The sequence below is a fragment of the Heterodontus francisci genome, chromosome 22 (assembly GCF_036365525.1).
Source record: "Heterodontus francisci isolate sHetFra1 chromosome 22, sHetFra1.hap1, whole genome shotgun sequence".
NCBI lineage: Eukaryota > Metazoa > Chordata > Chondrichthyes > Heterodontiformes > Heterodontidae > Heterodontus > Heterodontus francisci.
The window spans coordinates 35,008,974-35,032,955 of NC_090392.1; the positions used below are offsets into that span (position 1 = coordinate 35,008,974).

Here is a 23,982-nt window from a genome sequence, read left to right on the forward strand (position 1 = left end):
GGCCCACCGAGTCTGTGCTGACCATCGACCACCCATTTATACTAATCCGACACGAATTCCATATTCCTACCACATCCCCACCTTCCCTATATTTCCCTACCACCTCCCTATACGAGGGGCAATTTATAATGGCCAATTAACCTATCAAGCAGCCAGTCTTTGGCATGTGGGAGGAAACCGGAGCACCCAGAGGAATCCCACGCAGACACAGGGAGAACTTGCAAACACCACGCAGGCAGTGCCCAGAATTGAAAGCGGGTCGCTGGAGCTGTGAGGCTGCGGTGTGAACCACTGCACACGAGAGCGTGCCGGACTGAATATTGAGTTCAATAATTCCAGAGCATGACGGGGCCCCCATTTTACTTTCATTTTTTGTTATTTTTCATTTTTACATTTTTTACATTTTTTTGTATGTTTATTTTATTTCATCTTAGTTTGTTCAGTTTGCTGACCCACTGTTTTTTTTCCTGTTTGTACTTGCTGCTGTTCAATTTTCAGTGCATTAACAGTCCTCTCTGTACTAATGCTTTGTCTTTCAACACACCATTAACATATTGTTTGCCTTTGCTCCATGACCTTCTGGTCAGCTATTCTGTGGCCTTGTCCAATCTACACCTTCTCCTTTGTTATCTCTTGCTCCACCCCCGCTTTACTTGCTTCTAACCTTTGACATTTCTAATATTTGCCAGTTCTGAAGAAGGGTCACTGAGCCGAAATGTTAACTCTGCTTCTGTCTCCACAGATGCTGCCAGTCGTGCTGAGTATTTCCAGAATTTCTTGTTTTTATTTCAGATTTCCAGCATCCACAGTATTTTGCTTTAATTCATGTATATTCTTCCTCGGTTCAATATGAAGGAGCGCTTTGATATTGAGCGGAGCCGCAGTGCATCTCATTTTCAACGCCACCTTGTTAGTGTTCCTGTTACTTGCCGAATGAAGAACAAAATAAAATAATAATTTGGCAGGTCTGCCTGTTTCCTTAGCTTCAGTTACAGAATCAGCCGTGTCCGTCTTTAAGGGAGGCAAAGTACTCCCAGCGGCTCTGCGTGACGCTGAATAGTTATGTTAATCTGCATCAATAAATCCAGGTATGTCTCTGTTACTGACTGAACAAAACGCTAATAAATCTGTGAGCGACTGTCATAACTTAAATAACTTTTTCCCCTCTGCGTGTCATGAACCTTCACCCCTTGTCATAATTGCGGCTGCATGTTAAGAGCTGGGTTATCAAGGTGCTTAAGACACCAAGAATCTGCTGCAGCAGTGGTTAAATTGAAAAGGATTTTTGCCCCTTTTACCCAAGAAGAAATGTTCAGGAGGAGCAATTTCCCCCAACTTGTTTCCACCGGAGATTCATCATTGCAACTCAAAGAAAGTTTCAGTCACTTGGGTGTTCTGTAAGAGCTGCTCGGAGGTTCAGTGACCCGGATATCATGTGCCTACGTTTTGCTGAGCCGGTGCTTGGTTGATGGGGAGATTTGGCCCGGGTTGTGCTATTTTACCTCCCCGAGATGGCCAGTAACCTGTTGATTGAGGCAGCAGACGCCACTTGCTGCTGACAGCGAGTAATTGGACAGTGCGGGTCAAAATATTGCAGCGTGCCCCTGTCTCAACGACTGTGGAGCTGGTGAAAGTGAATTGCTGATGTGCTTTTGCCTCGTCTGAAATGAGACTAAGATTCGCTGTTACTTAGCAAGCTCGTGTTGCAGGTTTCTATTCTCATCTGAGCCAAATCAAGTGTCACTGCTCGGTTTTGCGGAACTTTCTGCAGCATCAGGACTAGAAAGAGGAGCGAGTGCAAGGCATTGTGCACACAATGTGCAAGAGAAAGAGGGCTTTGAGAAATTGTGTTGTGTTCATGGGGAATGTCAATGATTGCATATTTCTTGCGAAGAAGTTTGGGTTCGTTTTGAAAATGTTTCTGCCCAGTTTCGAACTGGGGACCTTTTGCGTGTTCGGCAAACGTGATCACCACTACACTACAGAAACTCAGCACATTACAGCGCCGAGGAAGCTGCAAGTATTGTTAAACTATACAGTCTTAATCGATTTGTGGTGCTTGTTTCATTGAAATGCAATTCCACTGTGACATTTCGCAAGGCTGCAGAGGTATTGACCCAGCCATGGACGATCAGCAGTGCACAACACATCGCCAGTCCATTCAGGCCATCGTACCATTGCCAGTTTTTTCAAAGACTTGCCACTTGGGCCCACTTCCTTCGCTCTGCATTTCTTTGCCTCTCCTTTCATGCAATTATCCAATTCCCTTTTTTAAAAACTCTCCCTTAAGAAACTAAGTTTGTAAGAGGTGCAGCAGCTGCTGCAGTGTTAATGCACAGTGTGCCATCATTGACAAAGATTCCCTTCCCCAACCACACCAAGACATCCACTTGGGATTCTTGCCAACTTCTGGATTTCATTTCTCATTATTTACTGATTGCACTGACACATATTTGTGTTTTTAAACTCTTTATTTTGATCAAATGAGTCCTTATTTTGCTGAGTTGCTACATACAATGTGATTACCCTCGCAGTAGAATGCGTAACAGAGGCAGTTATATAATGGGGGCGAAGCTTCACTGCAGCTATATAATGTCCTGGTTGGACCCCACCTGGAGTCCTCTGCATAGTCTGGGCATGCCAATCTATATAGTATACAAATTGGCCTTGGTATACAGGGCAGTTCAGATCCAGCAGAATGTTTGCAGAGTTCAAATGGTTAGATTAGGAAGCCATGTCCCCTCTTCCACAGAGACAGCTGTTGGTTTCCACCTGGTGCCTCACTTGTTTCTGAATTTCAAGGTGTAGAATGAAATCAAGCAACGTAACCCAAGTTTGCAATGCATTCCACGCAATCGTCAAACACATCATTCCTGTCTTCCTCACCTTAGCTGCACAGCCCTCGAAACGTTGCAATCCATGTAACACAGTATTTGTTCCAGGTTTATGCTTTCAGTAGGATTATAATAATATCTGTGCCCTCATCTTGAAATGAGATTCTCAGCAATATCCAACACAAATTGAATTGCATAGATGACAGGCAAATATAGGAAAACAGGTCAGTATGCAACACAATTCCATGGTGCCCATTTTCAGATGCACAATAGTCATCTTTTCCAGCAAATGAAAGAATTTTTCAGTGAATCATTTGCAAAGTCAGAGTTAATGGCATTTGTGCTTTTCTTTCTTCTTGTTTTGCAAAATACTGGCGCCTAAATCCAATTCATGTATATTCATGTTTATTGGGGAGACCAAACGCAGACTGGGTGACCGCTTTGCGGAATACGTCGGCTCAGTCCGCAAGCAGGACCCTGAGCTTCCGGTTGCTTGCCATTTCAAGACTGCCCACTGCTCTCATGCTCACATCTCTATCCTGGGATTGCCTCAGTGTTCCAGTGAACATCAACACAAGCTCGAAAAACAGCATCCCGTTGACCGATTAGTTTAGTTTGGTGATACAGCAGTGAAACAGGCCCTTCGGCCCACCGAGTCTGTGCTGACCATCGACCACCCATTTATACTAATCCGACACGAATTCCATATTCCTACCACATCCCCACCTTCCCTATATTTCCCTGCCACCTCCCTATACGAGGGGCAATTTATAATGGCCAATTAACCTATCAAGCAGCCAGTCTTTGGCATGTGGGAGGAAACCGGAGCACCCAGAGGAATCCCACGCAGACACAGGGAGAACTTGCAAACACAACGCAGGCAGTGCCCAGAATTGAAAGCGGGTCGCTGGAGCTGTGAGGCTGCGGTGTGAACCACTGCACACGAGAGCGTGCCGGACTGAATATTGAGTTCAATAATTCCAGAGCATGACGGGGCCCCCATTTTACTTTCATTTTTTGTTATTTTTCATTTTTACATTTTTTACATTTTTTTGTATGTTTATTTTATTTCATCTTAGTTTGTTCAGTTTGCTTACCCACTGTTTTTTTCCTGTTTGTACTTGCTGCTGTTCAATTTTCAGTCCATTAACAGTCCTCTCTGTACTACTGCTTTGTCTTTCAACACACCATTAACATATTGTTTGCCTTTGCTCCATGACCTTCTGGTCAGCTATTCTGTGGCCTTGTCCAATCTACACCTTCTCCTTTGTTATCTCTTGCTCCACCCCCGCTTTACTTGCTTCTAACCTTTGACATTTCTAATATTTGCCAGTTCTGAAGAAGGGTCACTGAGCCGAAATGTTAACTCTGCTTCTGTCTCCACAGATGCTGCCAGTCGTGCTGAGTATTTCCAGAATTTCTTGTTTTTATTTCAGATTTCCAGCATCCACAGTATTTTGCTTTAATTCATGTATATTCTTCCTCGGTTCAATATGAAGGAGCGCTTTGATATTGAGCGGAGCCGCAGTGCATCTCATTTTCAACGCCACCTTGTTAGTGTTCCTGTTACTTGCCGAATGAAGAACAAAATAAAATAATAATTTGGCAGGTCTGCCTGTTTCCTTAGCTTCAGTTACAGAATCAGCCGTGTCCGTCTTTAAGGGAGGCAAAGTACTCCCAGCGGCTCTGCGTGACGCTGAATAGTTATGTTAATCTGCATCAATAAATCCAGGTATGTCTCTGTTACTGACTGAACAAAACGCTAATAAATCTGTGAGCGACTGTCATAACTTAAATAACTTTTTCCCCTCTGCGTGTCATGAACCTTCACCCCTTGTCATAATTGCGGCTGCATGTTAAGAGCTGGGTTATCAAGGTGCTTAAGACACCAAGAATCTGCTGCAGCAGTGGTTAAATTGAAAAGGATTTTTGCCCCTTTTACCCAAGAAGAAATGTTTAGGAGGAGCAATTTCCCCCAACTTGTTTCCACCGGAGATTCATCATTACAACGCAAAGAAAGTTTCAGTCACTTGGGTGTTCTGTCAGAGCTGCTCGGAGGTTCAGTGACCCGGATATCATGTGCCTACGTTTTGCTGAGCCGGTGCTTGGTTGATGGGGAGATTTGGCCCGGGTTGTGCTATTTTACCTCCCCGAGATGGCCAGTAACCTGTTGATTGAGGCAGCAGACGCCTCTTGCTGCTGACAGCGAGTAATTGGACAGTGCGGGTCAAAATATTGCAGCGTGCCCCTGTCTCAACGACTGTGGAGCTGGTGAAAGTGAATTGCTGATGTGCTTTTGCCTCGTCTGAAATGAGACTAAGATTCGCTGTTGCTTAGCAAGCTCGTGTTGCAGGTTTCTATTCTAATCTGAGCCAAATAAAGTGTCACAGCTCGGTTTTGAGGAACTTTCTGCAGCATCAGGACGAGAAAAAGGACCGAGTGCAAGGCATTGTGCACACAATGTGCAAGAGAAAGAGGGCTTTGAGAAATTGTGTTGTGTTCATGGGGAATGTCAATGATTGCATATTTCTTGCGAAGAAGTTTGGGTTCGTTTTGAAAATGTTTCTGCCCAGTTTCGAACTGGGGACCTTTTGCGTGTTAGGCAAACGTGATCACCACTACACTACAGAAACTCAGCACATTACAGCGCTGAGGAAGCTGCAAGTATTGTTAAACTATACAGTCTTAATCGATTTGTGGTGCTTGTTTCATTGAAATGCAATTCCACTGTGACATTTCGCAAGGCTGCAGAGGTATTGACCCAGCCATGGCCGATCAGCAGTGCACAACACATCGCCAGTCCATTCAGGCCATCGTACCATTGCCAGTTTTTTCAAAGACTTGCCACTTGGGCCCACTTCCTTCGCTCTGCTTTTCTTTGCCTCTCCTTTCATGCAATTATCCAATTCCCTTTTTTTAAAACTCTCCCTTAAGAAACGAAGTTTGTAAGAGGTGCAGCAGCTGCTGCAGTGTTAATGCACAGTGTGCCATCATTGACAAAGATTCCCTTCCCCAACCACACCAAGACATCCACTTGGGATTCTTGCCAACTTCTGGATTTCATTTCTCATTATTTACTGATTGCACTGACACATATTTGTGTTTTTAAACTCTTTATTTTGATCAAATGAGTCCTTATTTTGCTGAGTTGCTACATACAATGTGATTACCCTCGCAGTAGAATGCGTAACAGAGGCAGTTATATAATGGGGGCGAAGCTTCACTGCAGCTATATAATGTCCTGGTTGGACCCCACCTGGAGTCCTCTGCATAGTCTGGGCATGCCAATCTATATAGTATACAAATTGGCCTTGGTATACAGGGCAGTTCAGATCCAGCAGAATGTTTGCAGAGTTCAAATGGTTAGATTAGGAAGCCATGTCCCCTCTTCCACAGAGACAGCTGTTGGTTTCCACCTGGTGCCTCACTTGTTTCTGAATTTCAAGGTGTAGAATGAAATCAAGCAACGTAACCCAAGTTTGCAATGCATTCCACGCAATCGTCAAACACATCATTCCTGTCTTCCTCACCTTAGCTGCACAGCCCTCGAAACGTTGCAATCCATGTAACACAGTATTTGTTCCAGGTTTATGCTTTCAGTAGGATTATAATAATATCTGTGCCCTCATCTTGAAATGAGATTCTCAGCAATATCCAACACAAATTGAATTGCATAGATGACAGGCAAATATAGGAAAACAGGTCAGTATGCAACACAATTCCATGGTGCCCATTTTCAGATGCACAATAGTCTTCTTTTCCAGCAAATGAAAGAATTTTTCAGTGAATCATTTGCAAAGTCAGAGTTAATGGCATTTGTGCTTTTCTTTCTTCTTGTTTTGCAAAATACTGGCGCCTAAATCCAATTCATGTATATTCATGTTTATTGGGGAGACCAAACGCAGACTGGGTGACCGCTTTGCGGAATACGTCGGCTCAGTCCGCAAGCAGGACCCTGAGCTTCCGGTTGCTTGCCATTTCAAGACTGCCCACTGCTCTCATGCTCACATCTCTATCCTGGGATTGCCTCAGTGTTCCAGTGAACATCAACACAAGCTCGAAAAACAGCATCCCGTTGACCGATTAGTTTAGTTTGGTGATACAGCAGTGAAACAGGCCCTTCGGCCCACCGAGTCTGTGCTGACCATCGACCACCCATTTATACTAATCCGACACGAATTCCATATTCCTACCACATCCCCACCTTCCCTATATTTCCCTGCCACCTCCCTATACGAGGGGCAATTTATAATGGCCAATTAACCTATCAAGCAGCCAGTCTTTGGCATGTGGGAGGAAACCGGAGCACCCAGAGGAATCCCACGCAGACACAGGGAGAACTTGCAAACACCACGCAGGCAGTGCCCAGAATTGAAAGCGGGTCGCTGGAGCTGTGAGGCTGCGGTGTGAACCACTGCACACGAGAGCGTGCCGGACTGAATATTGAGTTCAATAATTCCAGAGCATGACGGGGCCCCCATTTTACTTTCATTTTTTGTTATTTTTCATTTTTACATTTTTTACATTTTTTTGTATGTTTATTTTATTTCATCTTAGTTTGTTCAGTTTGCTTACCCACTGTTTTTTTCCTGTTTGTACTTGCTGCTGTTCAATTTTCAGTCCATTAACAGTCCTCTCTGTACTACTGCTTTGTCTTTCAACACACCATTAACATATTGTTTGCCTTTGCTCCATGACCTTCTGGTCAGCTATTCTGTGGCCTTGTCCAATCTACACCTTCTCCTTTGTTATCTCTTGCTCCACCCCCGCTTTACTTGCTTCTAACCTTTGACATTTCTAATATTTGCCAGTTCTGAAGAAGGGTCACTGAGCCGAAATGTTAACTCTGCTTCTGTCTCCACAGATGCTGCCAGTCGTGCTGAGTATTTCCAGAATTTCTTGTTTTTATTTCAGATTTCCAGCATCCACAGTATTTTGCTTTAATTCATGTATATTCTTCCTCGGTTCAATATGAAGGAGCGCTTTGATATTGAGCGGAGCCGCAGTGCATCTCATTTTCAACGCCACCTTGTTAGTGTTCCTGTTACTTGCCGAATGAAGAACAAAATAAAATAATAATTTGGCAGGTCTGCCTGTTTCCTTAGCTTCAGTTACAGAATCAGCCGTGTCCGTCTTTAAGGGAGGCAAAGTACTCCCAGCGGCTCTGCGTGACGCTGAATAGTTATGTTAATCTGCATCAATAAATCCAGGTATGTCTCTGTTACTGACTGAACAAAACGCTAATAAATCTGTGAGCGACTGTCATAACTTAAATAACTTTTTCCCCTCTGCGTGTCATGAACCTTCACCCCTTGTCATAATTGCGGCTGCATGTTAAGAGCTGGGTTATCAAGGTGCTTAAGACACCAAGAATCTGCTGCAGCAGTGGTTAAATTGAAAAGGATTTTTGCCCCTTTTACCCAAGAAGAAATGTTCAGGAGGAGCAATTTCCCCCAACTTGTTTCCACCGGAGATTCATCATTGCAACTCAAAGAAAGTTTCAGTCACTTGGGTGTTCTGTAAGAGCTGCTCGGAGGTTCAGTGACCCGGATATCATGTGCCTACGTTTTGCTGAGCCGGTGCTTGGTTGATGGGGAGATTTGGCCCGGGTTGTGCTATTTTACCTCCCCGAGATGGCCAGTAACCTGTTGATTGAGGCAGCAGACGCCACTTGCTGCTGACAGCGAGTAATTGGACAGTGCGGGTCAAAATATTGCAGCGTGCCCCTGTCTCAACGACTGTGGAGCTGGTGAAAGTGAATTGCTGATGTGCTTTTGCCTCGTCTGAAATGAGACTAAGATTCGCTGTTACTTAGCAAGCTCGTGTTGCAGGTTTCTATTCTCATCTGAGCCAAATCAAGTGTCACTGCTCGGTTTTGCGGAACTTTCTGCAGCATCAGGACTAGAAAGAGGAGCGAGTGCAAGGCATTGTGCACACAATGTGCAAGAGAAAGAGGGCTTTGAGAAATTGTGTTGTGTTCATGGGGAATGTCAATGATTGCATATTTCTTGCGAAGAAGTTTGGGTTCGTTTTGAAAATGTTTCTGCCCAGTTTCGAACTGGGGACCTTTTGCGTGTTCGGCAAACGTGATCACCACTACACTACAGAAACTCAGCACATTACAGCGCTGAGGAAGCTGCAAGTATTGTTAAACTATACAGTCTTAATCGATTTGTGGTGCTTGTTTCATTGAAATGCAATTCCACTGTGACATTTCGCAAGGCTGCAGAGGTATTGACCCAGCCATGGACGATCAGCAGTGCACAACACATCGCCAGTCCATTCAGGCCATCGTACCATTGCCAGTTTTTTCAAAGACTTGCCACTTGGGCCCACTTCCTTTGCTCTGCTTTTCTTTGCCTCTCCTTTCATGCAATTATCCAATTCCCTTTTTTTTTAAACTCTACCTTAAGAAACTAAGTTTGTAAGAGGTGCAGCAGCTGCTGCAGTGTTAATGCACAGTGTGCCATCATTGACAAAGATTCCCTTCCCCAACCACACCAAGACATCCACTTGGGATTCTTGCCAACTTCTGGATTTCATTTCTCATTATTTACTGATTGCACTGACACATATTTGTGTTTTTAAACTCTTTATTTTGATCAAATGAGTCCTTATTTTGCTGAGATGCTACATACAATGTGATTACCCTCGCAGTAGAATGCGTAACAGAGGCAGTTATATAATGGGGGAGAAGCTTCACTGCAGCTATATAATGTCCTAGTTGGACCCCACCTGGAGTCCTCTGCATAGTCTGGGCATGCCAATCTATACAGTATACAAATTGGCCTTGGTATACAGGGCAGTTCAGATCCAGCAGAATGTTTGCAGAGTTCAAATGGTTAGATTAGGAAGCCATGTCCCCTCTTCCACAGAGACAGCTGTTGGTTTCCACCTGGTGCCTCACTTGTTTCTGAATTTCAAGGTGTAGAATGAAATCAAGCAACGTAACCCAAGTTTGCAATGCATTCCACGCAATCATCAAACACATCATTCCTGTCTTCCTCACCTTAGCTGCACAGCCCTCGAAACGTTGCAATCCATGTAACACAGTATTTGTTCCAGGTTTATGCTTTCAGTAGGATTATAATAATATCTGTGCCCTCATCTTGAAATGAGATTCTCAGCAATATCCAACACAAATTGAATTGCATAGATGACAGGCAAATATAGGAAAACAGGTCAGTATGCAACACAATTCCATGGTGCCCATTTTCAGATGCACAATAGTCATCTTTTCCAGCAAATGAAAGAATTTTTCAGTGAATCATTTGCAAAGTCAGAGTTAATGGCATTTGTGCTTTTCTTTCTTCTTGTTTTGCAACATACTGGCGCCTAAATCCAATTCATGTATATTCATGTTTATTGGGGAGACCAAACGCAGACTGGGTGACCGCTTTGCGGAATACGTCGGCTCAGTCCGCAAGCAGGACCCTGAGCATCCGGTTGCTTGCCATTTCAAGACTGCCCACTGCTCTCATGCTCACATCTCTGTCCTGGGATTGCCTCAGTGTTCCAGTGAACATCAACACAAGCTCGAAAAACAGCATCCCGTTGACCGATTAGTTTAGTTTGGTGATACAGCAGTGAAACAGGCCCTTCGGCCCACCGAGTCTGTGCTGACCATCGACCACCCATTTATACTAATCCGACACGAATTCCATATTCCTACCACATCCCCACCTTCCCTATATTTCCCTACCACCTCCCTATACGAGGGGCAATTTATAATGGCCAATTAACCTATCAAGCAGCCAGTCTTTGGCATGTGCGAGGAAACCGGAGCACCCAGAGGAATCCCACGCAGACACAGGGAGAACTTGCAAACACCACGCAGGCAGTGCCCAGAATTGAAAGCGGGTCGCTGGAGCTGTGAGGCTGCGGTGTGAACCACTGCACACGAGAGCGTGCCGGACTGAATATTGAGTTCAATAATTCCAGAGCATGACGGGGCCCCCATTTTACTTTCATTTATTGTTATTTTTCATTTTTACATTTTTTACATTTTTTTGTATGTTTATTTTATTTCATCTTAGTTTGTTCAGTTTGCTTACCCACTGTTTTTTTTCCTGTTTGTACTTGCTGCTGTTCAATTTTCAGTCCATTAACAGTCCTCTCTGTACTAATGCTTTGTCTTTCAACACACCATTAACATATTGTTTGCCTTTGCTCCATGACCTTCTGGTCAGCTATTCTGTGGCCTTGTCCAATCTACACCTTCTCCTTTGTTATCTCTTGCTCCACCCCCGCTTTACTTGCTTCTAACCTTTGACATTTCTAATATTTGCCAGTTCTGAAGAAGGGTCACTGAGCCGAAATGTTAACTCTGCTTCTGTCTCCACAGATGCTGCCAGTCGTGCTGAGTATTTCCAGAATTTCTTGTTTTTATTTCAGATTTCCAGCATCCACAGTATTTTGCTTTTATTCATGTATATTCTTCCTCGGTTCAATATGAAGGAGCGCTTTGATATTGAGCGGAGCCGCAGTGCATCTCATTTTCAACGCCACCTTGTTAGTGTTCCTGTTACTTGCCGAATGAAGAACAAAATAAAATAATAATTTGGCAGGTCTGCCTGTTTCCTTAGCTTCAGTTACAGAATCAGCCGTGTCCGTCTTTAAGGGAGGCAAAGTACTCCCAGCGGCTCTGCGTGACGCTGAATAGTTATGTTAATCTGCATCAATAAATCCAGGTATGTCTCTGTTACTGACTGAACAAAACGCTAATAAATCTGTGAGCGACTGTCATAACTTAAATAACTTTTTCCCCTCTGCGTGTCATGAACCTTCACCCCTTGTCATAATTGCGGCTACATGTTAAGAGCTGGGTTATCAAGGTGCTTAAGACACCAAGAATCTGCTGCAGCAGTGGTTAAATTGAAAAGGATTTTTGCCCCTTTTACCCAAGAAGAAATGTTCAGGTGGAGCAATTTCCCCCAACTTGTTTCCACAGGAGATTCATCATTGCAACTCAAAGAAAGTTTCAGTCACTTGGGTGTTCTGTAAGAGCTGCTCGGAGGTTCAGTGACCCGGATATCATGTGCCTACGTTTTGCTGAGCCGGTGCTTGGTTTCTGGGGAGATTTGGCCCGGGTTGTGCTATTTTACCTCCCCGAGATGGCCAGTAACCTGTTGATTGAGGCAGCAGACGCCTCTTGCTGCTGACAGCGAGTAATTGGACAATGCGGGTCAAAATATTGCAGCGTGCCCCTGTCTCAACGACTGTGGAGCTGGTGAAAGTGAATTGCTGATGTGCTTTTGCCTCGTCTGAAATGAGACTAAGATTCGCTGTTACTTAGCAAGCTCGTGTTGCAGGTTTCTATTCTCATCTGAGCCAAATAAAGTGTCACTGCTCGGTTTTGAGGAACTTTCTGCAGCATCAGGACTAGAAAGAGGAGCGAGTGCAAGGCATTGTGCACACAATGTGCAAGAGAAAGAGGGCTTTGAGAAATTGTGTTGTGTTCATGGGGAATGTCAATGATTGCATATTTCTTGCGAACAAGTTTGGGTTCGTTTTGAAAATGTTCCTGCCCAGTTTTGAACTAGGGACCTTTTGCGTATGAGGCAAACGTGATCACCTCTACACTACAGAAACTCAACACAGTTGCATCGCTGAGGAAGCTGCAAGTATTGTTAAACTATACAGTCTTAATCGATTTGTGGTGCTTGTTTCATTGAAATGCAATTCCACTGTGACATTTCGCAAGGCTGCAGAGGTATTGACCCAGCCATGGACGATCAGCAGTGCACAACACATCGCCAGTCCATTCAGGCCATCGTACCATGGCAGTTTTTTGAAAGACTTGCCATTTGGGCCCACTTCCTTCGCTCTGCTTTTGTTTGCCTCTCCTTTCATGCAATTATCCAATTCCCTTTTTTTTAAAACTCTCCCTTAAGAAACTAAGTTTGTAAGAGGTGCAGCAGCTGCTGCAGTGTTAATGCACAGTGTGCCATCATTGACAAAGATTCCCTTCCCCAACCACACCAAGACATCCACTTGGGATTCTTGCCAAGTTCTGGATTTCATTTCTCATTATTTACTGATTGCACTGACACATATTTGTGTTTTTAAACTCTTTATTTTGATCAAATGAGTCCTTATTTTGCTGAGATGCTACATACAATGTGATTACCCTCGCAGTAGAATGCGTAACAGAGGCAGTTATATAATGGGGGCGAAGGTTCACTGCAGCTATATAATGTCCTGGTTGGACCCCACCTGGAGTCCTCTGCATAGTCTGGGCATGCCAATTTATATAGTATACAAATTGGCCTTGGTATACAGGGCAGTTCAGATCCAGCAGAATGTTTGCAGAGTTCAAACGGTTAGATTAGGAAGCCATGTCCCCTCTTCCACAGAGACAGCTGTTGGTTTCCACCTGGTGCCTCACTTGTTTCTGAATTTCAAGGTGTAGAATGAAATCAAGCAACGTAACCCAAGTTTGCAATGCATTCCACGCAATCATCAAACACATCATTCCTGTCTTCCTCACCTTAGCTGCACAGCCCTCGAAACGTTGCAATCCATGTAACACAGTATTTGTTCCAGGTTTAGGCTTTCAGTAGGATTATAATAATATCTGTGCCCTCATCTTGAAATGAGATTCTCAGCAATATCCAACACAAATTGAATTGCATAGATGACAGGCAAATATAGGAAAACAGGTCAGTATGCAACACAATTCCATGGTGCCCATTTTCAGATGCACAATAGTCTTCTTTTCCAGCAAATGAAAGAATTTTTCAGTGAATCATTTGCAAAGTCAGAGTTAATGGCATTTGTGCTTTTCTTTCTTCTTGTTTTGCAACATACTGGCGCCTGAATCCAATTCATGTATATTCATGTTTATTGGGGAGACCAAACGCAGACTGGGTGACCGCTTTGCGGAATACGTCGGCTCAGTCCGCAAGCAGGACCCTGAGCTTCCGGTTGCTTGTCATTTCAAGACTGCCCACTGCTCTCATGCTCACATCTCTATCCTGGGATTGCCTCAGTGTTCCAGTGAACATCAACACAAGCTCGAAAAACAGCATCCCGTTGACCGATTAGTTTAGTTTGGTGATACAGCAGTGAAACAGGCCCTTCGGCCCACCGAGTCTGTGCTGACCATCGACCACCCATTTATACTAATCCGACACGAATTCCATATTCCTACCACATCCCCACCTTCCCTATATTTCCCTGCCACCTCCCTATACGAGGGGCAATTTATAATCGCCAATTAACCTATCAAGCAGCCAGTCTTTGGCATGTGGGAGGAAACCGGAGCACCTAGAGGAATCCCACGCAGACACAGGGAGAACTTGCAAACACCACGCAGGCAGTGCCCAGAATTGAAAGCGGGTCGCTGGAGCTGTGAGGCTGCGGTGTGAACCACTGCACACGGGAGCGTGCCGGACTGAATATTGAGTTCAATAATTCCAGAGCATGACGGGGCCCCCATTTTACTTTCATTTTTTGTTATTTTTCATTTTTACATTTTTTACATTTTTTTGTATGTTTATTTTATTTCATCTTAGTTTGTTCAGTTTGCTTACCCACTGTTTTTTTTTCCTGTTTGTACTTGCTGCTGTTCAATTTTCAGTGCATTAACAGTCCTCTCTGTACTAATGCTTTGTCTTTCAACACACCATTAACATATTGTTTGCCTTTGCTCCATGACCTTCTGGTCAGCTATTCTGTGGCCTTGTCCAATCTACACCTTCTCCTTTGTTATCTCTTGCTCCACCCCCGCTTTACTTGCTTCTAACCTTTGACATTTCTAATATTTGCCAGTTCTGAAGAAGGGTCACTGAGCCGAAATGTTAACTCTGCTTCTGTCTCCACAGATGCTGCCAGTCGTGCTGAGTATTTCCAGAATTTCTTGTTTTTATTTCAGATTTCCAGCATCCACAGTATTTTGCCTTAATTCATCTATATTCTTGCTCGGTTCAATATGAAGGAGCGCTTTGATATTGAGCGGAGCCGCAGTGCATCTCATTTTCAACGCCACCTTGTTAGTGTTCCTGTTACTTGCCGAATGAAGAACAAAATAAAATAATAATTTGGCAGGTCTGCCTGTTTCCTTAGCTTCAGTTACAGAATCAGCCGTGTCCGTCTTTAAGGGAGGCAAAGTACTCCCAGCGGCTCTGCGTGACGCTGAATAGTTATGTTAATCTGCATCAATAAATCCAGGTATGTCTCTGTTACTGACTGAACAAAACGCTAATAAATCTGTGAGCGACTGTCATAACTTAAATAACTTTTTCCCCTCTGCGTGTCATGAACCTTCACCCCTTGTCATAATTGCGGCTGCATGTTAAGAGCTGGGTTATCAAGGTGCTTAAGACACCAAGAATCTGCTGCAGCAGTGGTTAAATTGAAAAGGATTTTTGCCCCTTTTACCCAAGAAGAAATGTTCAGGAGGAGCAATTTCCCCCAACTTGTTTCCACCGGAGATTCATCATTGCAACTCAAAGAAAGTTTCAGTCACTTGGGTGTTCTGTCAGAGCTGCTCGGAGGTTCAGTGACCCGGATATCATGTGCCTACGTTTTGCTGAGCCGGTGCTTGGTTGATGGGGAGATTTGGCCTGGATTGTGCTATTTTACCTCCCCGAGATGGCCAATAACCTGTTGATTGAGGCAGCAGGCGCCACTTGCTGCTGACAGCGAGTAATTGGACAGTGCGGGTCAAAATATTGCAGCGTGCCCCTGTCTCAACGACTGTGGAGCTGGTGAAAGTGAATTGCTGATGTGCTTTTGCCTCGTCTGAAATGAGACTAAGGTTCGCTGTTACTTAGCAAGCTCGTGTTGCAGATTTCTATTCTCATCTGAGCCAAATAAAGTGTCACTGCTCGGTTTTGCGGAACTTTCTGCAGCATCAGGACTAGAAAGAGGAGCGAGTGCAAGGCATTGTGCACACAATGTGCAAGAGAAAGAGGGCTTTGAGAAATTGTGTTGTGTTCATGGGGAATGTCAATGATTGCATATTTCTTGCGAAGAAGTTTGGGTTCGTTTTGAAAATGTTTCTGCCCAGTTTTGAACTGGGGACCTTTTGCGTGTGAGGCAAACGTGATCACCACTACACTACAGAAACTCAACACGTTACAGCGCTGAGGAAGCTGCAAGTATTGTTAAACTATACAGTCTTAATCGATTTGTGGTGCTTGTTTCATTGAAATGCAATTCCACTGTGACATTTCGCAAGGCTGCAGAGGTATTGACCCAGCCATGGACGATCAGCAGTGCACAACACATCGCCAGTCCATTCAGGCCATCGTACCATTGCCAGTTTTTTCAAAGACTTGCCACTTGGGCCCACTTCCTTAGCTCTGCTTTTCTTTGCCTCTCCTTTCATGCAATTATCCAATTCCCTTTTTTTAAAACTCTCCCTTAAGAAACTAAGTTTGTAAGAGGTGCAGCAGCTGCTGCAGTGTTAATGCACAGTGTGCCATCATTGACAAAGATTCCCTTCCCCAACCACACCAAGACATCCACTTGGGATTCTTGCCAACTTCTGGATTTCATTTCTCATTATTTACTGATTGCACTGACACATATTTGTGTTTTTAAACTCTTTATTTTGATCAAATGAGTCCTTATTTTGCTGAGATGCTACATACAATGTGATTACCCTCGCAGTAGAATGCGTAACAGAGGCAGTTATATAATTGGGGCGAAGCTTCACTGCAGCTATATAATGTCCTAGTTGGACCCCACCTGGAGTCCTCTGCATAGTCTGGGCATGCCAATCTATACAGTATACAAATTGGCCTTGGTATACAGGGCAGTTCAGATCCAGCAGAATGTTTGCAGAGTTCAAATGGTTAGATTAGGAAGCCATGTCCCCTCTTCCACAGAGACAGCTGTTGGTTTCCACCTGGTGCCTCACTTGTTTCTGAATTTCAAGGTGTAGAATGAAATCAAGCAACGTAACCCAAGTTTGCAATGCATTCCACGCAATCATCAAACACATCATTCCTGTCTTCCTCACCTTAGCTGCACAGCCCTCGAAACGTTGCAATCCATGTAACACAGTATTTGTTCCAGGTTTAGGCTTTCAGTAGGATTATAATAATATCTGTGCCCTCATCTTGAAATGAGATTCTCAGCAATATCCAACACAAATTGAAATGCATAGATAACAGGCAAATATAGGAAAACAGGTCAGTATGCAACACAATTCCATGGTGCCCATTTTCAGATGCACAATAGTCTTCTTTTCCAGCAAATGAAAGAATTTTTCAGTGAATCATTTGCAAAGTCAGAGTTAATGGCATTTGTGCTTTTCTTTCTTCTTGTTTTGCAACATACTGGCGCCTGAATCCAATTCATGTATATTCATGTTTATTGGGGAGACCAAACGCAGACTGGGTGACCGCTTTGCGGAATACGTCGGCTCAGTCCGCAAGCAGGACCCTGAGCTTCCGGTTGCTTGTCATTTCAAGACTGCCCACTGCTCTCATGCTCACATCTCTATCCTGGGATTGCCTCAGTGTTCCAGTGAACATCAACACAAGCTCGAAAAACAGCATCCCGTTGACCGATTAGTTTAGTTTGGTGATACAGCAGTGAAACAGGCCCTTCGGCCCACCGAGTCTGTGCTGACCATCGACCACCCATTTATACTAATCCGACACGAATTCCATATTCCTACCACATCCCCACCTTCCCTATATTTCCCTGCCACCTCCCTATACGTGGGGCAATTTATAATCGCCAATTAACCTATCAAGCAGCCAGTCTTTGGCATGTGGGAGGAAACCGGAGCACCTAGAGGAATCCCACGCAGACACAGGGAGAACTTGCAAACACCACGCAGGCAGTGCCCAGAATTGAAAGCGGGTCGCTGGAGCTGTGAGGCTGCGGTATGAACCACTGCACACGGGAGCGTGCCGGACTGAATATTGAGTTCAATAATTCCAGAGCATGACGGGGCCCCCATTTTACTTTCATTTTTTGTTATTTTTCATTTTTACATTTTTTACATTTTTTTGTATGTTTATTTTATTTCATCTTAGTTTGTTCAGTTTGCTTACCCACTGTTTTTTTTTCCTGTTTGTACTTGCTGCTGTTCAATTTTCAGTCCATTAACAGTCCTCTCTGTACTAATGCTTTGTCTTTCAACACACCATTAACATATTGTTTGCCTTTGCTCCATGACCTTCTGGTCAGCTATTCTGTGGCCTTGTCCAATCTACACCTTCTCCTTTGTTATCTCTTGCTCCACCCCCGCTTTACTTGCTTCTAACCTTTGACATTTCTAATATTTGCCAGTTCTGAAGAAGGGTCACTGAGCCGAAATGTTAACTCTGCTTCTGTCTTCACAGATGCTGCCAGTCGTGCTGAGTATAACCAGAATTTCTTGTTTTTTTTCAGATTTCCAGCATCCACAGTATTTTGCTTTTATTCATGTATATTCTTCCTCAGTTCAATATGAAGGAGCGCTTTGATATTGAGCGGAGCCGCAGTGCATCTCATTTTCAACGCCACCTTGTTAGTGTTCCTGTTACTTGCCGAATGAAGAACAAAATAAAATGATAATTTGGCAGGTCTGCCTGTTTCCTTAGCTTCAGTTACAGAATCAGCTGTGTCCGTCTTTAAGGGAGGCAAAGTACTCCTCGCTGCTCTGCGTGACGCTGAATAGTTATGTTAATCTGCATCAATAAATCCAGGTATGTCTCTGTTACAGACTGAACAAAACGCTAATAAATCTGTGAGCGACTGTCATAACTTAAATAACTTTTTCCCCTCTGCATGTCATGAACCCTTACCCCTTGTCATAATTGCGGCTGCATGTTCAGAGCTGGGTTATCAAGGTGCTGAAGACACCAAGAATCTTCTGCAGCAGTGGTTAAATTGAAAAGGATTTTTGCCCCTTTTACCCAAGAAGAAATGTTCAGGAGGAGCAATTTCCCCCAACTTGTTTCCACAGGAGATTCATCATTGCAACTCAAAGAAAGTTTCAGTCACTTGGGTGTTCTGTCAGAGCTGCTCGGAGGTTCAGTGACCCGGATATCATGTGCCTACAATTTGCTGAGCCGGTGCTTGGTTGATGGGGAGATTTGGCCCGGGTTGTGCTATTTTACCTCCCCGAGATGGCCAGTAACCTGTTGATTGAGGCAGCAGACGCCACTTGCTGCTGACAGCGAGTAATTGGACAGTGCGGGTCAAAATATTGCAGCGTGCCCCTGTCTCAACGACTGTGGAGCTGGTGAAAGTGAATTGCTGATGTGCTTTTGCCTCGTCTGAAATGAGACTAAGATTCGCTGTTCCTTCGCAAGCTCGTGTTGCAGGTTTCTATTCTAATCTGAGCCAAATAAAGTGTCACTGCTCGGTTTTGAGGAACTTTCTGCAGCATCAGGAGCGAGTGCAAGGCATTGTGCACACAATGTGCAAGAGAAAGAGGGCTTTGAGAAATTGTGTTGTGTTCATGGGGAATGTCAATGATTGCATATTTCTTGCGAAGAAGTTTGGGTTCTTTTTGAAAATGTTTCTGCCCAGTTTTGAACTGGGGACCTTTTGCGTGTGAGGCAAACGTGATCACCACTACACTACAGAAACTCAACACACTTAAAGCGCTGAGGAAGCTGCAAGTATTGTTAAACTATACAGTCTTAATCGATTTGTGGTGCTTGTTTCATTCAAATGCAATTCCACTGTGACATTTCGCAAGGCTGCAGAGGTATTGACCCAGCCATGGACGATCAGCAGTGCACAACACATCGCCAGTCCATTCAGGCCATCGGACCATGGCAGTTTTATGAAAGACTTGCCATTTGGGCCCACTTCCTTCGCTCTGCTTTTCTTTGCCTCTCCTTTCATGCAATTATCCAATTCCCTTTTTTTAAAACTCTCCCTTAAGAAACTAAGTTTGTAAGAGGTGCAGCAGCTGCTGCTGTGTTCATGCACAGTGTGCCATCATTGACAAAGATTCCCTTCCCCAACCACACCAAGACATCCACTTGGGATACTTGCCAAGTTCTGGATTTCATTTCTCATTATTTACTGATTGCACTGACACATATTTGTGTTTTTAAACTCTTTATTTTGATCAAATGAGTCCTTATTTTGCTGAGATGCTACATACAATGTGATTACCCTCGCAGTAGAATGCGTAACAGAGGCAGTTATATAATGGGGGCGAAGCTTCACTGCAGCTATATAATGTCCTGGTTGGACCCCACCTGGAGTCCTCTGCATAGTCTGGGCATGCCAATTTATATAGTATACAAATTGGCCTTGGTATACAGGGCAGTTCAGATCCAGCAGAATGTTTGCAGAGTTCAAATGGTTAGATTAGGAAGCCATGTCCCCTCTTCCACAGAGACAGCTGTTGGTTTCCACCTGGTGCCTCACTTGTTTCTGAATTTCAAGGTGTAGAATGAAATCAAGCAACGTAACCCAAGTTTGCAATGCATTCCACGCAATCATCAAACACATCATTCCTGTCTTCCTCACCTTAGCTGCACAGCCCTCGAAACGTTGCAATCCATGTAACACAGTATTTGTTCCAGGTTTAGGCTTTCAGTAGGATTATAATAATATCTGTGCCCTCATCTTGAAATGAGATTCTCAGCAATATCCAACACAAATTGAATTGCATAGATGACAGGCAAATATAGGAAAACAGGTCAGTATGCAACACAATTCCATGGTGCCCATTTTCAGATGCACAATAGTCATCTTTTCCAGCAAATGAAAGAATTTTTCAGTGAATCATTTGCAAAGTCAGAGTTAATGGCATTTGTGCTTTTCTTTCTTCTTGTTTTGCAACATACTGGCGCCTGAATCCAATTCATGTATATTCATGTTTATTGGGGAGACCAAACGCAGACTGGGTGACCGCTTTGCGGAATACGTCGGCTCAGTCCGCAAGCAGGACCCTGAGCTTCCAGTTGCTTGCCATTTCAAGACTGCCCACTGCTCTCATGCTCACATCTCTATCCTGGGATTGCCTCAGTGTTCCAGTGAACATCAACACAAGCTCGAAAAACAGCATCCCGTTGAACGATTAGTTTAGTTTGGTGATACAGCAGTGAAACAGGCCCTTCGGCCCACCGAGTCTGTGCTGACCATCGACCACCCATTTATACTAATCTGACACGAATTCCATATTCATACCACATCCCCACCTTCCCTATATTTCCCTACCACCTCCCTATACGAGGGGCAATTTATAATGGCCAATTAACCTATCAAGCAGCCAGTCTTTGGCATGTGGGAGGAAACCGGAGCACCCAGAGGAATCCCACGCAGACACAGGGAGAACTTGCAAACACCACGCAGGCAGTGCCCAGAATTGAAAGCGGGTCGCTGAAGCTGTGAGGCTGCGGTGTGAACCACTGCACACGAGAGCGTGCCGGACTGAATATTGAGTTCAATAATTCCAGAGCATGACGGGGCCCCCATTTTACTTTCATTTTTTGTTATTTTTCATTTTTACATTTTTTACATTTTTTTGTATGTTTATTTTATTTCATCTTAGTTTGTTCAGTTTGCTTACCCACTGTTTTTTTTTTCCTGTTTGTACTTGCTGCTGTTCAATTTTCAGTGCATTAACAGTCCTCTCTGTACTAATGCTTTGTCTTTCAACACACCATTAACATATTGTTTGCCTTTGCTCCATGACCTTCTGGTCAGCTATTCTGTGGCCTTGTCCAATCTACACCTTCTCCTTTGTTATCTCTTGCTCCACCCCCGCTTTACTTGCTTCTAACCTTTGACATTTCTAATATTTGCCAGTTCTGAAGAAGGGTCACTGAGCCGAAATGTTAACTCTGCCTCTGTCTCCACAGATGCTGCCAGTCGTGCTGAGTATTTCCAGAATTTCTTGTTTTTTTTCAGATTTCCAGCATCCACAGTATTTTGCTTTTATTCATGTATATTCTTCCTCAGTTCGATATGAAGGAGCGCTTTGATATTGAGCGGAGCCGCAGTGCATCTCATTTTCAACGCCACCTTGTTAGTGTTCCTGTTACTTGCCGAATGAAGAACAAAATAAAATAATAATTTGGCAGGTCTGCCTGTTTCCTTAGCTTCAGTTACAGAATCAGCCGTGTCCGTCTTTCAGGGAGGCAAAGTACTCCTAGCGGCTCTGCGTGACGCTGAATAGTTATGTTAATCTGCATCAATAAATCCAGGTATGTCTCTGTTACTGACTGAACAAAACGCTAATAAATCTGTGAGCGACTGTCATAACTTAAATAACTTTTTCCCCTCTGCGTGTCATGAACCTTCACCCCTTGTCATAATTGCGGCTGCATGTTAAGAGCTGGGTTATCAAGGTGCTTAAGACACCAAGAATCTGCTGCAGCAGTGGTTAAATTGAAAAGGATTTTTGCCCCTTTTACCCAAGAAGAAATGTTCAGGAGGAGCAATTTCCCCCAACTTGTTTCCACCGGAGATTCATCATTGCAACTCAAAGAAAGTTTCAGTCACTTGGCTGTTCTGTCAGAGCTGCTCGGAGGTTCAGTGACCCGGATATCATGTGCCTACGTTTTGCTGAGCCGGTGCTTGGTTGATGGGGAGATTTGGCCCGGGTTGTGCTATTTTACCTCCCCGAGATGGCCAGTAACCTGTTGATTGAGGCAGCAGACGCCACTTGCTGCTGACAGCGAGTAATTGGACAGTGCGGGTCAAAATATTGCAGCGTGCCCCTGTCTCAACGACTGTGGAGCTGGTGAAAGTGAATTGCTGATGTGCTTTTGCCTCGTCTGAAATGAGACTAAGATTCGCTGTTACTTCGCAAGCTCGTGTTGCAGGTTTCTATTCTAATCTGAGCCAAATAAAGTGTCACTGCTCGGTTTTGAGGAACTTTCTGCAGCATCAGGACTAGAAAAAGGAGCGAGTGCAAGGCATTGTGCACACAATGTGCAAGAGAAAGAGGGCTTTGAGAAATTGTGTTGTGTTCATGGGGAATGTCAATGATTGAATATTTCTTGCGAAGAAGTTTGGGTTTGTTTTGAAAATGTTTCTGCCCGGTTTCGAACTGGGGACTTTTTGCGAGTGAGGCAAACGTGATCACCACTACACTACAGAAACTCAACACACTTGCAGCGCTGAGGAAGCTGCAAGTATTGTTAAACTATACAGTCTTAATCGATTTGTGGTGTTTGTTTCATTCAAATGCAATTCCACTGTGACATTTCGCAAGGCTGCAGAGGTATTGACCCAGCCATGGCCGATCAGCAGTGCACAACACATCGCCAGTCCATTCAGGCCATCGTACCATGGCAGTTTTATGAAAGACTTGCCATTTGGGCCCACTTCCTTAGCTCTGCTTTTCTTTGCCTCTCCTTTCATGCAATTATCCAATTCCCTTTTTTTAAAACTCTCCCTGAAGAAACTAAGTTTGTAAGAGGTGCAGCAGCTGCTGCAGTGTTCATGCACAGTGTGCCATCATTGACAAAGATTCCCTTCCCCAACCACACCAAGACATCCACTTGGGATACTTGCCAAGTTCTGGATTTCATTTCTCATTATTTACTGATTGCACTGACACATATTTGTGTTTTTAAACTCTTTATTTTGATCAAATGGGTCCTTATTTTGCTGAGATGCTACATACAATGTGATTACCCTCGCAGTAGAATGCGTAACAGAGGCAGTTATATAATGGGGGCGAAGCTCCACTGCAGCCATATAATGTCCTGGTTGGACCCCACCTGCAGTCCTCTGCATAGTCTGGGCATGCCAATTTATATAGTATACAAATTGGCCTTGGTATACAGGGCAGTTCAGATCCAGCAGAATGTTTGCAGAGTTCAAATGGTTAGATTAGGAAGCCATGTCCCCTCTTCCACAGAGACAGCTGTTGGTTTCCACCTGGTGCCTCACTTGTTTCTGAATTTCAAGGTGTAGAATGAAATCAAGCAACGTAACCCAAGTTTGCAATGCATTCCACGCAATCATCAAACACATCATTCCTGTCTTCCTCACCTTAGCTGCACAGCCCTCGAAACGTTGCAATCCATGTAACACAGTATTTGTTCCAGGTTTAGGCTTTCAGTAGGATTATAATAATATCTGTGCCCTCATCTTGAAATGAGATTCTCAGCAATATCCAACACAAATTGAATTGCATAGATGACAGGCAAATATAGGAAAACAGGTCAGTATGCAACACAATTCCATGGTGCCCATTTTCAGATGCACAATAGTCATCTTTTCC

At 44.0% G+C, this 23,982-nt stretch overlaps 7 non-coding genes across 7 annotated transcripts; all 7 read right to left on the reverse strand.

The window, feature by feature from the left end:
- Nucleotides 1-1,916: 1,916 nt before the first annotated feature.
- On the reverse strand, nucleotides 1,917-1,989 carry trnav-aac (transfer RNA valine (anticodon AAC)). Its single transcript has one exon. It is a non-coding gene; the product is annotated as a tRNA-Val (tRNA).
- Nucleotides 1,990-5,394: 3,405 nt separating this feature from the next.
- Nucleotides 5,395-5,467, reverse strand: trnav-aac (transfer RNA valine (anticodon AAC)). The gene has a single exon. It is a non-coding gene; the product is annotated as a tRNA-Val (tRNA).
- Nucleotides 5,468-8,872: 3,405 nt separating this feature from the next.
- Nucleotides 8,873-8,945, reverse strand: trnav-aac (transfer RNA valine (anticodon AAC)). Its single transcript has one exon. It is a non-coding gene; the product is annotated as a tRNA-Val (tRNA).
- A 3,407-nt stretch (nucleotides 8,946-12,352) lies between these two features.
- trnam-cau (transfer RNA methionine (anticodon CAU)) lies at nucleotides 12,353-12,425 on the reverse strand. The gene has a single exon. It is a non-coding gene; the product is annotated as a tRNA-Met (tRNA).
- Nucleotides 12,426-15,833: 3,408 nt separating this feature from the next.
- trnav-cac (transfer RNA valine (anticodon CAC)) lies at nucleotides 15,834-15,906 on the reverse strand. The gene has a single exon. It is a non-coding gene; the product is annotated as a tRNA-Val (tRNA).
- A 3,394-nt stretch (nucleotides 15,907-19,300) lies between these two features.
- Nucleotides 19,301-19,373, reverse strand: trnav-cac (transfer RNA valine (anticodon CAC)). Its single transcript has one exon. It is a non-coding gene; the product is annotated as a tRNA-Val (tRNA).
- Nucleotides 19,374-22,780: 3,407 nt separating this feature from the next.
- On the reverse strand, nucleotides 22,781-22,853 carry trnav-cac (transfer RNA valine (anticodon CAC)). The gene has a single exon. It is a non-coding gene; the product is annotated as a tRNA-Val (tRNA).
- Between the last annotated feature and the right edge of the window lie 1,129 nt (nucleotides 22,854-23,982).